A 13,430-nucleotide genomic window follows, 5' to 3' on the forward strand; every position below is an offset into this window, starting at 1 on the left:
TGGAACCAGAAGCCAGAGACAGAGAAGCCTCAAGCATTTGAACTGGTAAGGTCTGAAAGGAAAGCTGGGTCTAAAAAGTAAAGTCCTGGCAGTTCCGGCCAAATGGTCACTGAGTTCTAGCAGCCTGCAGCTGCTCTGTGGGGGAGGCAAGTGGTAGTGGTGGGTGTGCCACTGGCCCAGTTCCTATGGGATCCCCAGCTGGCCCTGGCCAGACTCCAGGAGTGGAAGGAGCTGCAGCCCAAGTCTCCCAAGGTTGCCGTCATGAGGAGCCTGCCTTTCTTCTGCCTCATTGAGGTGGTGTGTGGCTTTAGCATGGCTCCAAGCAGCTGGGCATCCCCACAGCCAATTTTCCTGAACAAGTAGTAGACAATCTTCCAGCTGATGTGTCCACTGGCATTTACTATGGTTGAGCCAGTGTTGGCAGTGGAGATAGCCATAAGATGGTCGTGAGCATAGGATGGAACCCATACCACAAGAATGTGAAAAAGTCCATGGAAACCCACATCAACATACCTTCAAAGAGGACTTCTGTGGGGAAATTCTCAATGTGGCCATTGTTGGCTACCTTAGACCTGAAAAGAACTTTGATTCTTTAGAGGCACTTATTTCAGCGATTTAGGTGATATTGAAGAAGCTAAGAAACAACTGGATTTACCAGAACACTTGAAACTCAAAGATGACAATTTCTTCCAAGTTTCTAAAGGCCATTTTATGAATGGCCACTGATGAAAAGTACCTTACCTATCCACTATCTAATGTCTCACTGCTTCTGATACAGTCTCATTTTGATCGTATTTTAAATCAAACCTTTCCCTGTAGCTGTCAAGTAGTCTTCAGCGTTTACTCCATCATGTTGTATCACACTAAAAGATTCACTCAAAAAATCAAGACTTTTAAAATGTATTACATTGATTAAAATGTAGCACTAGAAAGCTAGTGTCTTGTACTGGAAATAAAGCCTGTGAGTGTGGATAGAAAAGCAATTCACCTGGGGATGTGAGGACTGGCTACACTTGATAACCACGTGCACTGATGCTGGTGAGCCTGGCAAGCATATGCTACTGAATAGAAACTTCCCAAGAGCTTACCCAAAGAGAAAAATCCAGTGTGTATTTTTATTATTTTGTGCATTAATATATTTTTACAGACCTTCAAAAAAAAAAAGAGAGAGCGAGTAAAGTCCTTATGATGAAAATAGAGGAAGACACAATGACACAGTGCTTCTGGATACCATTCGAGTTTGTTTCTCTTAGTATAAAAATAATTTTTTTTCAATGACAATTTCAATTTTATATATCCTCTTTAGGAGAGATCAGGATAAGACAGACTTGGAGAAAGAAGAGACTGAGAAAATAGATTCTAAGTTAAAAGTCATAGAAAAGAGGTTGGGGGAATCTTTGAATCAGAATAAAAAGCCTTCAGAGCAATCCAATCTAGTATTTACAATAACACCAAAAGAGGTGTTTCCAGATAAGAAAGGTCCACAGAGGCTTGAAGATATTGCAAAATGGCAGCCCACTGAGATGCTGGACTTCTATAGGCCAACTTGGTCAGAATGCAAATTGTGTGTGCATTGTTAAGGTTCAATTACTAGATGAGGGTCTATATGCTAAAGTAGAAATGCAGATCCTGTTTAGTTATGTCTTAGAATAAGATCATACAGTGGCTGCTGGCCTCCATTTTACAGAGTTTAAAGAACTAAAATACATTCACCATGCCATAGATTCATATTCAGAATTCCAATGGGCTTTTGCCTTAAATTCTGGAGAGCATGATCCAAAGGTTACACATTTCTTAGAGACGGTAAATGTTTTGGAGATGGCCTTGCAAATTGGGGCTGATGGTGCTTCAGCATGTATATCAATTGGAATTCAGCAATATTTTAGACATTATGACATGAACCTGTTATGTCATAATATATTATATGTAGAGATATAATTTATAACTCTACAGGTCAAACAATTATGAAAATATCTAACAGTGATTTTTTTAAAGATGGTCATAAAACATAAGGGAAATGTAATATCTTCCCAAAATAGATTAAATAATGACTTATCAATTTTAAAATGTTTAAATGAGATAAGTAGCACACCTGCTAAGATACAATGGAATTTAGAAAGGACTACTGAATTAGAACAACAAATAAAGGTCTTAATTCCAAAATAAAGAAAAGGAAATTTGTTATGCTGGGGAAGAGGTTTTGTATATGTTCATACAGGAGAAGAAAAATTGTGGGTTCCATCAAAACTAATAAAAATCAGATATGACAGAGGAGGACCCCCTGAAGATCTTGACCACACACAAGAGAGAAATCAAGAAGATAAAACAGAACAGGTATCATAAATTGATGATCCCATCACATGGGAACATCTCTGAAACTGACTGAGACATTAAAAAAAAAAAAGTCTCCAGTCAGAACTTCAATAATACATGGCCAATAAACCCTTGGCTACACTAACCTCAAAATTTATTCTGCCATTCTTTTAATTGGCATAGAAAAAAATGGTTTATAGTTTAGTTTCATCCTGCACATCTCATACATTTATAAGTTTAGGACTGTATAACGCTTGTGAGAAATTATATGTGTGCAGAACAAGGACTGAATACAGGAAACACTGGATCAAACCTAACAGAATTTATACTTCCAGCATGCTGAGACATTGCCACATCTGTTCCAGCATCTTACATGTTCCAGCATTCTGCTTGTTCCTGCCTCAATTGCTTCAACTGCTAATCTCAATAGGTTCAGCATTTTAGACTTCCAAACAGGACTTCTATTAAGCCTGAAATTTCTCAACATTCAAAGCCTGGACCACAAATGTTAATGCTTGCTTAATTAACAATTTTTCCCAATTTCCTTTGGGGCCCTTAACAAGATGTCTGCATGTCCAAAAGTCAGCTAGAAAAAAATTCAGGAATTCCGATTTCCTTTAATAAGAGGGGTTGGGTAGGTTTTTGGTTGTTTTCTGTGGCTATGAATGTTTATTGTCATTGGGAGATGGTTATAAATTATTAATGGTCTTATTCAGAGAGAAACAAGTTAGACTCAGGGATTTCTCTCTTTCCCTTTTTCACTTTTCTATCTTTCTTAGATAAAGAAAAAAAGGTGTTAAAAAGAAAGAAAGGAAAATACAGAGATATCTTAGAGGAATATTAAGACAAAAGGTAAATTATTTAATCTACCCAACTTAAGGCTTTGTTATTCTCAAGTAAGGTTGTTTTTTACTCTGGTATAGGATTTTGTATATTGATGCAAAAATAGGTCTATTTTAAATACATTGGTAAATTTTAGTATACTGATAAAAATTCAAGGTTACTTCCGATACTTTTAAACTGCTATTACAAACTGTTTAGGGTATTAGGTAAGTTAATTGCTAATTAATCAACTCATGGTTATATCAGACATTAGTCTAATATATCACAGGAGTATACATTCTAGGTTTAGCAGATAGATATGATTCTATAGACAGGTCAATTATATAAAGATAGGTAAGTCTTCAAAAACCTCAGAGACCTATGGAATATGGCATTTAGAAATGTTTTCATTATTTTAAAGATTCTTTGACAATGAGACATATCATCTCCTGGCAGCACCCCGCCTACCTCAGAGAAGATGATGGGAATAAAAAAAAGCCATATGGAGATGGCTTCAAATGTGGCAAACAAGCCATCATGAAAATGCCCTCATTTCATGACAGACAGAATTTGCCTAAAATGGGAAAGCTTAAATGCAGGACAAGTTGACTGTTGAAATCTACCATGACAGGGTAAGCAAGTCCTAAATAGTTCCTGCTTCATATATGTTTGTCAAATATCCTGAGCCAGAAGGCTGAGGATGATGCTCCAATGGGATAGAAAGTTTTGGGTGACTGTTCAGGCAGCAAACTGTCTCTGTGGATTTTTTTATTTTTTGGAAGCTGCTAACATGAACTTCCTATTTACTTCAGTAACTAATTTTATTCCTTCTCAAGTATCTGGTGAGTTTGCAACTTAAGCTTAATTGTGGAACTATAACTATTTGGTCAACCACCAAAAGAGCAAATAGTTATAGTTCCAGAGTTAAGCATAAGTTGTTTAGAATTTTTTAAAAAATGTTTTCATATAGGTAATATCAATAAGGATAAAAGTTAATTTAGGTATAGAACTCTAAACTTGTCAAGATAGGATAGGTAATCAAATACTTTCTCCTAAATGGTCAAATGTACATGGACATTGCACACGAAAATCTTACCTAATAGTTTTCATAACTGTTTTATAATTATTATTGTATTAAAAGAAAAGGAACCTTTTATTGGACTTAAAGATGGAAATGTTGGTATAAAGTTCTTGTGAAATATATACAATTTGCCCTTGTTCATTCAAATGCTCACTTCTCTCCCCCACTATCTGGTATCAATCCAGATATTGCATTGGGATGCTTATTCTAAGCATCACCTCTCTCAAATTTCTGTAAATATGCCAATATTTACAAAATATGTAAATATGTATTTTCTATAAAACAATCAGCCAATCCTGCACAATGGAGATTAAGGTGGGACATCCTGGTCTGGAGGGGAGTAGAAGGAAGCAAGTGAGAGGGTCAATGAGCAGAGACCATGCAGACAGGACTTGAAACGATGAGGAGAGATTAACTGGACATAAGATATGACTTAAAGCATGTATAATGTGGGAAATCTGAATTGGCGGAAACTATGCAGGCTTAGAAATTTAGGATGGAGTAATCAATGCCCAGCATTGTTCTTTAGGTTAATTAAATAAATCCTAGTCTCTGTGTGGTGATGTGAGTATACAGCTGGTTTAGGAATAACCACTGTTAAACTAAAAGATAAATCAATAATAAAAAAATAATAATCGACAACAGGTTAGGGCTAGGGTTAGGGGTTAGTGTTAGGGGTAGGGTTGGGTCACAGTTAGAGTTAGAGTTCGGGTTGGGATTGGGGTTAGGTTTGAGGGTTAGGGTTAGGTGAGCTAGTGTTACAGTTAAGGGATAGGGTTAGAGTTAGGGTTAGGGTTAGGGTTTCAGTTTCAGTTAGGCTTTGGGTTTAGGGGTAGGGTTAGGGATAGTGTTGAGTATGTGTCCAGTTAGGGTTAGGGTTAGGGTTAGGGTTAGGGTTAGTGGGTTGTGGTTACTGTTAGAGTTAGTGTTAGGGTTAGGGTAGGTTTAGGTATAGGGGTAGGTTTAGGGTTAGAGGGTTAGGTGTTGATGGTTATTAATATTTATTATTGATATATCTTTTAGTTAAACAGTGGTTATTCCGAAACAGCTATATAACCAAATCACCACACAGAGACTAAGACTTATTTAATTAACCTAGAGCACAACGCTGGGCAACAGTTACTCCACCCTACACCTCCAAACCTGCATAGTTTCCTACCATTCAGATTTCATTCAGTCTTATCTTAGGACTGGTTCATTTCTCCACATGGTTCCAAGACCTCTCCTGCAGATTCTCCTCTTCTCCTCCCTCCTGCTTCCTTCCTCTTCCTTCCACTACAGACCAGTGTGTCCCACCCTATCCTCTCCATTGTTCATCATTGTGGCTGGTTGTTTTAATTGACAATATAGAGAACAAATGGTGGTATGTTTACACAAACTTGAGACAAGTGATGCTTAGGATAAACATCCCAATGCAATGTCCAGATTAAAACCAGATAGTGGGGTAGAGAAATCAGCATTTGAGTGAACAACAGTAAACTGCATACATTCCAAAAGAACATTATACCAACAGTTAGGGTTATGGTAGGGTTAGGAGGTTACAGTTAGGATTAGGATTATTGTTAAGGTTAGGATTAGGGTTGGAGTTAGAATTAGGGTTTAGGGTTATTGTTAAGTTAGGGGTTAGGGTTAGGGTAGTGTTAGGTAGAATTAGCGTTAGGGATAGAGTTAGGTTAGGGTTAGGATTAGGATAGAGTTAGGGTAGTTAGTGTTAGGGATAGAGTTAGGTTAGGGTTACAGTTAGAGTTGTTAGGTTTAGGGTTATGGTTAGGGTTAGGGTTTAGGTTAAAAGTTAGGATTAGGTTTAGGCTTACAGTAGGATTGGTGTTAGAGTTATGTATAAGGTTGGATTTGGGGTCATTACTGTTAGGTTTAGGGTTATTTTTAGTGTCGGGGTTAGCTTTGGGTTAGGGATAGGTTTAGGGTTTATAGTGTTAAGGTTAGAGTTAGGGTTAGGGTTTAGCATTAGAGTTAGGATTAGTGTTAGGTTTAGGTTAGGGTTAGGGTTAAATTTAGATTTAAGGTTTGGTGAGGGTAGGGTTAGAGTTAGGTTGAGGGTTAAGTTTCAGGTTACATCATTATGGTTAGAGTCAGGGATACAGTTAGGGTTAGTGTTAGTATAGGGTTAGGTTTAGCATTAGGGGGTTAGGGTTAGATGGTTAGGATTAGGTTTAAGATTTGGATTAGGATTAGGTATTTAGGGTTCATTTAATGATAAAGTTAGGGTTTGGGTTAAGTTTAGGAGGCTAGGGTAAGAATTACGGTTAGGCTTGGAGTATTGTAAGGGTTAGGGTTAGGGTTGGGATTAGGTTAGTTTAGGGTTAGGATTACTGTTAGGGTTGGGGTAGGGTTAGGGATAAGATTAGGGTTAGGGTAAGGGTTACAGTTAGGGTTAGGGTTAGTGTTATAGAGTTAGGTTCAGGTTTAAGATTTGGGTTAGGGTTATGATTAGAGTTGTTAGGGTTAGGGTTACAGCTCGGTTCGGGGTTTAGGTTAAAAGCTAGGATTAGGTTTAGGCTTACTGTAGCATTAGGGTAGCATTAGTGTTAAGGTTAAGGATAGGATTGGGTTTGGAGTCACAATTTTGGTTTAGGGTTAGTTTTAAGGTTAGGTTTAGGGAATTTAAGGTTAGAGTTAGGGTTTAGGGTTAAAGTTAGGGTCAGGTTTAGATTTATGCTATAGTTAGAGTTAAGGTTAGGTTGGGTTTAGACTTAAGGTTTTGATTAGGGAAGAGTTAGGGTTAGGTTGAAGGTTAGGGTTAGGCTTAAGTTCAAGGTTAGGTTTCGGGTTAGAGTGTTATGGTTACAGTTAGAGTTATGTTTAGGGTAACAGGGTTAGTATAAGTCTAGGGTTAGGTTTAGCATTGGGGGTTAGGGCTAGGGTAGGGTTTGGGTTAAGGCTGGGGGTTAGATTTAGAGTTATGATTAGGCTTAGAGTAGGGTTAGGATTACATTAGTTTAGGGTTAGTGTTACTGTTAGGATTAGGGTAGCATTAAGGTTAGGATTAGAGTTAAGGTAAGAATTACTGTTAGGGTTAGGGTTCAGGTTATGGTTAGGCTGTTAGTGTTAGGGATAAGATTAGGGTTAGGATAGGGTTAGGATTAAGGTTAGGGTCACAGTTAGGGTTAGGGTTAAGTTCAGGTTTAGGTTTAGGGTTTGGGTTGGTTAAGGTTAGGATTACAGTAGGTTTAGGGTTAAGATTAGGGTTAGATGGTTAGGATTAGGTTTAAGATTTGGGTTAGGGTTAGGATTTAGGGTCAGTTTAATGAAAAAGTTAGGGTTCTGGTTAGGTTTACTGTTAGGTTAGGGTTAGAATTATGATTTTTAGGATTACTGTTAGGTTAGGGTTAGACTTACAGTTAGGATTAGTTTTAATATTAGGATTGATTAGAGGGTTAGTGGTAGGGTTAGAGTCAAGTTAGGGTTATAGTTAGGGTTTCTGTTAGGGTTAAGGTTTAGGGTAGGATAAGGGCTAGGATTAGGGTTAGTGTTAGGGTTAGGTTAGTATTATCATTTAGAGTTAGGGTTATGCTTAAGGACAAGGATAAAAGTTAGGCTAAGGTTTAGGGTTATGGTAAAGCTAGGGTAGCATTAGGGTTAGGTTGGGTTTCTCTTTATGATTGTTATGATTGGGATTCATTTAAGGGTTAGGGTTAAGGTTGGGTTAGGGTTAGGGCTGTTAAAGTAAGGTTTAGGGTTAGGATTAGGGTTAGAGTTAGGGTTAGTGTTTAGGGTTAAAGTTAGGGTTAGTGTATGTTTACACTACACTAATGAGCACAAATCAGTGTTTCCATGCCAAGTGCAGAAGAGCAAAGAGCATTGTTATGAAGCTAAGGACAGAAGAGCTCAGAGCAGTATTTCTGAGCTAAGTAGAGAACAGCACAGAGCAGTGTTTCCAGGATGTGTAGAAATGAGCAAAAGCCAGTGTTTCCATGCTAAGTAGAGAAGAGCACAGAGAAATGTTTCCTGGCTAAGTAGAGAAGAGCTCAAAGAAGTTTTTCCAAAGGAAGTAGGAAAGAGCATAGAACAGTGTTACTGGGATAAGTAGAGAAGAACAAAGGAGTATTACCTGGCTAAGTAGAGAAGGGCACAGAACAGTATTTCCAGGCTAGGTAGAGAAGAGCACAGAGCAGTGTTAACAAGCTAAGTAAAGAAGAGCCAGTAGCATTGTTACCGGGTTAACTAGTGAAGAGCACACAGCAGAGTTACCAAGCTAAATAGAGAGCCCAGGCAGGTGTTACCGAGTTAAGTACAGAAGAGCGGAGTGGTCTTTCTGAGCTAAGTATACATGAGCACAAAGCTCTTTTACAGGGCTAAAGAGAGAAGAGCACAGAGCAGTGTTTCCTGGATGAAAACAGACGAGTATAGAACAGAGTGACCGACTAAACAGACAAGATCACAGAGGAGTGTTTAAAGGACAAATAGAAAAGAGCACAGAGCAATGTTACTGGGCCAAGTAGAGAAGAACACATAGCAGTGTCTCCAAGATGAGTCCAGATGAGCAGAGAGTAGAGTTACTGAGCTTATCAGAGAAGAACACAGAGCAGTATTACTGGCCTAAATAGAGAAGAGTACAGAGCACAGAGCAGTATTTACATACCTAAGCAGAGAGGATCACAGAGCAGTGATACTGAGTTAAATACAGAAGAGCACAGATCGCTGTTTCTGAGCTGAGGAGACATGAGCACAGAGCTGTTTTACCAGGTTAAGTAGAGAAGAGCAGAGAGCAGGATTACTTAGCTAATTAGAGATGAACACATTAACAGTGTTACTGAGCTAAGTAGAGAAGACCTCAGGAAGTGTTACTGCAATTAGTAGAGAAGAGCACAGAGCAGTGTTTCTGGGCAAAAAAAAAATAATAATAATAAAATAAATAAATAAATAAAAGAAAAGAAAAAGAACTGTTTCTGGGTTGTGTAGAAATGAGCACAAACCAGTGATTCCACACTAGGTAGAGAAGAGCACAGAGCATTGTTACCAGGCCAAGGACAGAAGAGTAAAGAGCAGTGTTTTCAAGTTAAGTAGAAATGAGCACGGAGCATTGTTCCTTAGCTAAGTAGAGAGGAGCACAGAGTAGTGTTAGCTTATTTAAGTACAGAAGAACACAGAGCAGATTTTCTGAGCCTAGTAGACATGAGCACAGAGCAGTTGTACTGGGTTAAGTAGAGAAGAGCACAGAGCAGTGTTTTTTGGTTAAGTACAGATAAGTACAGAACTGAGTGGCCGAGCTAAGTAGAGAAGATCACCAACAAGTATTACCAGACTAATTAGAGAAGAGCACAGGGTAGTGCTACAGAGTTAAGTACAGATGAGCACAGAGCAGAGTTACCAAACTAAGTAGAGAAGAGCCCAGAGCATTGCTTCTGGAATAAGTAGGATGAGCATAGGGAAGTGTTTCTGAGCTAAGAAGAGAAGAACAGTCTTTCTGGGATGTGTAGAGATGAGCAGAGAACAGTGCTCAAATGTTTCAAATAAAGAACAATGAACAGGTTTTGCAAGCTCAGTAGACATGAGCACAGAGTAGTTGTAGCAGACTAAATGGAGAAGAGCATATAGCAGTGTTGTCAGGCTAAGTACAGAAAACCACAGAGCAGTGTTTCCAGGATGAGTGGAGATGAGCCCAGAGCAGAATTACCAAGCTAAGTAGAGAAGATCACAGAGCAGTATTACCAGGCTAAACAGAGAAGAGCACAGAGCTGAGCTTTGTAGAGAGGAACACAGAGCAGTGTTACCGAGTTAAGTACTGAAGAGCACAGATCAGTGTTTCCGAGCTAAGCAGAGAAGAGCATGGGGCAGTGTTCCATACTAAGTAGAGAAGAGCACAGAGAAGTTTTTTCTAGGCTAAGTAGAAAAGAGCACAGAATAGTGTTATCAGGCTAAGTAGAGAAGAATATAGAGCAGTGTTACCTGGTTAAGTAGAGAAGTGTTTCTGAGATTAGTAGAGAAGAGAACAGAGCAATGTTTCTCTTGGGATGTGTTTCTCAATGGGATGTGTAGAGATGAGCACAGATCAGTGTTTCCATACAAAGTAGAGAAGAGCACAGAGCATTGTTTCTAGGAAGAGTAGAAATGAAAACAAAGCAGAGTGACCAAGGTAAGTAGAGAAGAGCACGAGTTAAGTACAGAAGCGTTGTTAAGTACAGGGTTAAGTAGACATGAGCACAGAGCAGTGTTTCCACGCTAAGTAGAGAAGAGCACAGAGCATTGTTAACAAGATAAGTACAGAAGAGGGCATAGCAGTTTCCAAGCGAAGTTGAGAAGAGCACAGAGCAGTGTCCCCGAGCTAAATATAGAGGAGTACAGAGCAGTGTTGCCAAGTTAAGTACAGAAGAGCACAGAGCACTGTTTGTGAGCTAAACAGACATGAATGTAGAGCAGTGTTCTGGGGCTAAGTAGAGAAGAGTACAGAACATTGTTGCTAGGCTAAGTAGAGAGAGAGCAGTGTTTCATGGCTAAGTAGGGAAGAATACAGAGCAGTGTCACCGAGCTAAGTAGAGAAGACAACAGAGTCGTGTTACTGAGCTAAGTAGAGAAGACCACAGAGTCGTGTTACTGAGCTAAGTAGAGAAGACCACAGAGCTTTGTTACCAGGCAAAATATAGAAGAATGCAGAGCAGTGTTTATGAGCTATGTAGAGAGGAGCACAGTGAGGTTCCCAAGCTAAGTAGACAGGAGCACAGAGCAGTGTTACTGAGTTAAGTGCAGAAGAACACAGAGCAGTTTTTGTGAGCTAAGCAGACATATGATCACAGAGCAGTATTTCCAAGCTAAGTAAAGAAAAGCGCAGAGCAGTGTTAATGAGTTAAGTACAGTAGGGCAAGGAGCCTTGTTTCCAAACTAAGTGGAGAGAACACAGAGCAGTGTTACTGAGCTAAGTAGAGAGGAGCACAGACCAGTGTTTCCAATGCTAAGTGGCACTGGGCTAAGTAGAGATGAACACACAGCAGTTTTACTGGGCTAAGGAGAGAAAAGCACAGATGAGCACAGAGCAGAGTTACCGAGCTAAGTAGAGAAGAGTCCAGATCATTGTTTCCAAACTAAATAGAGAAGAGCACAGAGCAGTGTTATCGGCATAGTAGAGAAGAACTCTGAGCAGTTTTTCCAGGATGAGTACAGAGCAGTTATTGAGCTAAGTAGAAAGGAGCACAGAGCAGCATTCCCCTGCTAAGTAGAGAATAACACAGACCAGTCTTCCAACAACACAGAGCAGTGTTACCAGGCAAATTTTCTTTTGATATATCTTTGGTAATGCTGCTGTTAGTCCTAAACAGCTGTATAACCAAATCACCACACAGAGACCATGATTTATTTAATTAACTTAGAACACAATGCTGGGCAATAGTTAATCCATCCTAAACCTCCAAGCCCTCATAGTTTCCTAACATTTAGATTTCCCACATTATACTTGCTTTTAGTGATATATTAGGTCCAGTCCATCTCTCCACATAGGTTCCAATATCTCTCTCCTGCCTCTGTTCTCCCAGCTCTCTTCCCCCTCTCTCCTCCTCTGCCTCCCACCTTCCTGTCTTCTGCCTCCTCCCTTCTCCTGCCTACTCCTTCCTCTCTGTTGCTCAACATTGTGGCTAGTTGCTTTATTTTGGCCTGTTTACACAAAGTTGAGACAGGATGCTTAGAAAAAGTATCACAATGCAATGTCCAGATTGAAACCAGAGAGTGGGGGAGAGAAATCAGCATTTGAATGAACAAGGGTAAAGTATACATTTCAAAAGAAAATTATACCAACACTTAGGTTATGAAAAGTTACCTTCCCTTGCAGATGACACTCGGGACAGTAGGACAGTGTGTGTGTGTGTGTGTGTGTGTGTGTGTGTGTTTAGACATGATCTCATTTAGCCCAGCCTTAAAATTTGCTTTGTAGGCAGGTGTGACCTTGACCTTGACTTCCTGCATCTACCTCCCCAGCATTGCACTCATATGATACCTGCTTTTTGTGGTACCAGGGATTGAACCCACAGCTTCATGCTTCCTAGACAACAGTCTAATTTCTGAACTATATCCTCATCTCCTGGGATCCATAATTTCAAAATGAATCTGGGGCAAGACAACTCAGTCTCTAACACTAAGTTACCATGTAGCCAGTATCCAGAATAATGTGAATTCAAGTCATCTGACGAATGTGACTGCCTGCCCAAGGTGATGTGACCTCTTCCTATGTTAAGAGATGCTAAGCCATGACTGAGTATTGGGTCTGAATGCTTGTCTTTGCTCTCAGCTCCCATGACCATTGTGCCTGCTGCTCTTAGTTTCTCTCCAGTGCCTCCTCTGACCCTTAGGTTATGAAAAGAAAAGGTTCCTTCCCTTGCAGATGACCCTTGGGACAGTGGGACAGTAGGATAGACACATAGAATTATGTGTGCAAGGAGCATGCATTTGTTCATACATACACGTGTGTGTGTGTATGCGCGCACGTATGTGTGTGCTTTAGACATGATCTCATTTTTTTTATTGGTTCAACCAGAAATTGCAAAGGCAACGTAACTACTATTCAGGGCCATCATGCACAGACGCGAAAGCCACCTTTCGAAAGCGACATGATCTCATTTTGTCCAGCCTTAAAATTTGCTTTGTAGGCAGGTATGGCCTCGACCTTGACTTCCTGATCTTCCTGCCTCTACCTCCCCAGCATTGTGCTCACACCATACCTGCTTTATGTGGTATCAGGGATTGAACCCAGAGCTTCATGCTTTCTATACAACCCTCTACCTTGTGAACTACATCCTCATCTCCTGGGACCCAGAATTTTAATATGAATCTGGGGACAACAGAACTCAGTCCCAAACACTTACTTAAGCTCCTGTGTAGCCAGTACCCAGAATAATGTGAACTCAAGTCATCTGATGAATGTGACTGCATGCACAGTTACATACTATCATTCACAGGCACAAAACATGCACAAAACATGCACACACACACATGTATCCACAGGTACCTGCAAGCATTCACAGCCACTCATAGGCATACACAGAATGTGCATACAAACAAGCATGCACAGGTACACGCATGCATACACAGGCACACACAAGTATCAGCAGGAAACATAAGCATATTCATACACACATCCACACACATGCACTCAAAAGCATGCACACACACACAAGCATAGAAACACCCAGACATGGCCAGATACACACAAGCCTGCACCAGCACATATATGCATGCTCACACACTGACAATCTTGCACAAGAACACACAA

General features: G+C 39.8%; 1 pseudogene; it reads left to right on the top strand.

Moving 5' to 3' along the window:
- Positions 1-261: 261 nt before the first annotated feature.
- Positions 262-726, top strand: LOC110556991 (riboflavin kinase-like; annotated as a pseudogene).
- Positions 727-13,430: the final 12,704 nt, after the last annotated feature.

Source organism: Meriones unguiculatus, chromosome 8 (genome assembly GCF_030254825.1).
Source record: "Meriones unguiculatus strain TT.TT164.6M chromosome 8, Bangor_MerUng_6.1, whole genome shotgun sequence".
Taxonomy (NCBI): domain Eukaryota; kingdom Metazoa; phylum Chordata; class Mammalia; order Rodentia; family Muridae; genus Meriones; species Meriones unguiculatus.